At 39.7% G+C, this 4,046-nt stretch overlaps 1 pseudogene; it reads right to left on the bottom strand.

Annotated features, from left to right (window-relative positions):
* Positions 1-488: 488 nt before the first annotated feature.
* LOC101702962 (arginine-fifty homeobox pseudogene) lies at positions 489-1,400 on the bottom strand (annotated as a pseudogene).
* Positions 1,401-4,046: the final 2,646 nt, after the last annotated feature.

The following is a 4,046-nucleotide window of genomic DNA, read 5'->3' as shown; positions in this document are numbered from 1 at the left end:
TTGGGTTAAAAATCAGACAAAGGAAAGAAAAGTCATATAGAAGAGGCAAGAAGATCTCTTTTCCAAATGATCTGACATTTGTTAATACTTTGCTCAGAGTCCATACTCTTAAGTGAAATAAATTGGACACACGTGTTTAAATATCTCATTGTTTCTCTGGTGCAAGAAACTGAAAGGGGAAATAAGGACCAAAATGTATAACAGATACTGGGAAACAGGAAAAAAATAATGCTCAAATAGAAAAGGGAACAAGAGAGAGGAGAGGGGAAAAGGAAGGAAAAGACAAGAAAAAAAACCAAAATGGAAACAAAGTTTTTGTAAATAAGGAGGGGAAGAGGGATTGAAGGGAGGGGAGGTGATGGGGAAAAAAGAATCAAGATACATTTTGTACAGCTACAAATTCCCGCTGATGAATGTGATCATCATGTATAACTAAAATATACCAATAAAATTAATTTTAAAACACTTTGGTCAGAGAAATGCAAAGTCTACCTAGTGGGGAGGCTCTGGAATGTTGGGCTATCTCTGAGACTGCAGGGAGCAGAGCCTTGGCTCATCATACTGGGTGTGCAGGTTTGCCCAGGAGGTGGACCTGCAGCTGGACCATGAAAGGTGCTGAGAGAGACAGTCTGCCCTTCTAGCTGGGACCTTGCAGGTGAAAGATACTGATACAGGCAGCTGAAGGAACAGCTAGAGACCTCACACTCATCAGGAAAACTGTACAGTTCTATGATTTGGGTTATGTCCTATGTGTTAGGAAATAGAGCAGGGACAGAGGCCATCAGCCCCTCCAGCTGAGGATCTTGCACTTGGAAATCAATCTCGGGGCTCTCTGTGAAGACAAAGTCTTCTGAACAGTCAGAAGGGCTCATGGGCTGATATGGAAGGGAGATATGGAGATTTAAAACCATAGGGAAAAAAGAGTAAGGGTTGGTGGACATTCTGAGTGAGGAGGGCATATTCTTCTTGGCTGGAAGGATCTGGCTGGACTGCTGTAGTGACTGCTCTTGCTGCTTCTGCTGCTTCCTCTGTTTGAACCACCTGTTCCTGAACCAGACCTTTATTGTTTTCTCCTGTAGGTTGAGTCTCACAGCCAGGTCTTTCTGGAGGTTCTTATCTGGGAACGCAGTCTGGCTAAACAGAGCCTCCAGCTCTTTATGCTACTTGTGAGTGAATGAGGTGCATCCTTGATGTTTCTTCCAAATGGTGGGATTGTGTTGGACCTGTGGCGTCCAGTACATACTGGGATCATCTGGGCTGATTAAAGCGTGTGGCTGGAGAGTCACAGGAGGCATTCTGTTTATCGGGGGTATGGGGCCACTTGGGACCTGTGCTATCAAATTCCTGCCAACATAATTCTGGTTGAGGAAACAGTCTAGCTGAGGATTTTCTGGGGTCATTCTGTTCAGGGTTTTTGAAATCTGGGATGAAAGGCCTGTAGTGAATTACCTTGCAGTGCCCATTTTCAGTCCAACTTGGTGAGTGTCTCTCAAGCAAAGAATGGTGAGTCTCTCTCTAGCAATGCAGTCTTCCAAGTGTGTCTTCATGGTGAGAGACTTAAACCAAACCTTCGAACTGGTTCCTGTGTTGTTTTGATCGAGTTCCTTTAGTTTTTATTTCTCCCTGAACAACAAAGATACGCAGCTATTCAAATAAAAGAATCTCTCCTTTCCATCTGGCCTTACTAATAAATGTTTGTCACAAGGATGTGCAGTCTGTATGTTTCCTAATCAGTTCCATATCCCCTCACTTCTTTCTCCCTATAGCTTATATACTTAACGCTGTGGTCCTCAACAAGATCTTGGGAGTTTCCTTTTTCCAGGTGAGGAATCCCATTTCCAGTATTCCAAACTAGGTATAGCTGGTTCTGTCTTTCACATATCCCAGCTATTATGTGAGGTCAGCCATTATGTGAGATCGTAGCTAGACATGCCCTCTTTGGGGGACTTTCTGAACATCCGTTAATATTTTAACAGTTATCTTTATGTATAGTTATTGTGAATATTAACATATTTGAAATTAATTCTATATTACTTTTGTGTATGTATTTCTTCTACTTTTTCTGTATTTCACTTTCTTCCTCTTCCAACAAAGACCCACCTCCCAAAAGCACATTCAGCCACTGAACTCACCAGTGGATGAATCCAACAATGAGTACAGCACCCTCATGATCCAAACACCCTCCAAAAGCCCCCACCTCTGAGCATATGAGATTTTGGGAGGAAAAATGCAGATCCAAATTACAACATCTAGTAACATATCGATTCCTTCTTTTTATTTTAGTTTATTAATACATGTGTGTAGTACATAATGTTGACATTTCTTGTGTAGAGTTAGTACATGTATATAATACATCTTAATTCCCTTTTCATCCCCTTTCCTTTTCCTCCTTCCTCCCTCCTAATCACTTTCTGTACTGTTACTGTCTTAGCAGACCCATGGCCAGCCTCCAAAATTACTACAGGAGCAATTTTACATTTTGCTACTACTTTATAGTTTGCTACTATAGGAGGATCACCGTGAGTTCGAGGCCAACCTGAGCTACATAGTGAGTTCAAGCCCAGCCTGAAATGAATAGCGAGACCCTGTCTCAAATATATATATATATATATATAGAGAGAGAGAGAGAGAGAGAGAGAGAGAGAAATATAGATAGTTTGCTACATATAATGTCTTTCTCAACTTTAAATAATAGTTTCCTCACTGTTCAACACTCAACTATTATTATACATATTTTAGGGTTTTGTTATAGCAATAACTGCCCTTTAACCATGTCATAGGCTAAGCTCTACTGCTGTAAAATTAAACCCCCAAATCTCAGTGTGTTAGAATATAAAACCTTTTTGTTTGTTGATTGGTGTCATAGTCCAGGGGCATTCATGCAGCTCTCCTCAGGCTTCTTTCATGCTATGATCCACCATTTTTGACATGTAGTACCCATGTGACAACAGTGGAGTGCAACATGAAAAGACATACTCATTCTTAATTGTCTTGGTATGAAAATGACATGCCATCTCTGCTCATACTTCACTGGCAAGAACTAATCATATTGTCCCATGCTGAGTGAAGGGCCCTAAAGATGTAATTTACTGGTGAATCTAGAAAAAGGAAATAAATTTAGGAGAACTTTTATCCAGTCTCTACCATGAATAAAATCTTAGTATAAGTTGGGTACCAAATATTCATTAACATAAAATTTAGGAATGCCTTATTCCCAGGTTAAATAAATGAACAAAATGAATCTGTCCTGCCAGCCAACCAGATATTCCAGGCCTTCAAAGCATGATTCAAATCTGTCAGATCCCAGCTGCAGTTTAGCAGCTGTAGTTTGCAGATAGTAATTATCTTCTCCAGTTTAAATATGATGGGAGTTTTGAGAACAAGAAGGAGAGATGACAGAAAACAATCATGTTATATCCAAATTTGTGTTATCCACATTATATGCTGTCAAAGAGTTTTACAATATTTTGAAAAATGTGACCCACACAATTCTAATATAACAACCCCTTCCTTCTTGAAAACCTTGACTTTTTCAAAGTACGGACCTATTTTGAAACATATTTCAGTTACTATCACTGCATAAAAAACCACCCCAAAATTTAGTGGTTAAAATGTGCAACAATTATTTTGCTTATAAATCTGAAACTTAGAGAGAGCAATGCCACAAAACTACAGAGCCTAATGGACCCACGGTATGCAAGAGTTCAGAGAGACTCCTGGTAAGTAAAAGGTAAGTGTGTAACATCAAAGACTTAAAAGAACACACTGTTCAGTGCAAAACTTGCTTTCATGCAGAAAGATGGAAGTCAGCTTCTAAGAAACACCGACAACCAAGGGACCCTACCATAGGCTGTCTTAGTCATGTTACTCTTCTATATTAGCCAACTACTTGTGCTGAAAAGTGAATGGCATAGAAGAAAAATGAAAGATAAGACAACCCATAATTCCTCCCTTTATAACTTCCCTTTCTGACATTTCTTCCTTATCAGTAAGTCACAGGTAGAAACTATCACTGGAATGTGCACATATTAAGAAGTAAAATCAGG

Source organism: Heterocephalus glaber, unplaced genomic scaffold (genome assembly GCF_053883595.1).
Source record: "Heterocephalus glaber isolate CG9 unplaced genomic scaffold, H.glaber_assembly_v1.0 deba00001457, whole genome shotgun sequence".
Classification (NCBI taxonomy): Eukaryota; Metazoa; Chordata; class Mammalia; order Rodentia; family Bathyergidae; genus Heterocephalus; species Heterocephalus glaber.
This window is presented reverse-complemented; position numbering and strand designations above follow the sequence as displayed.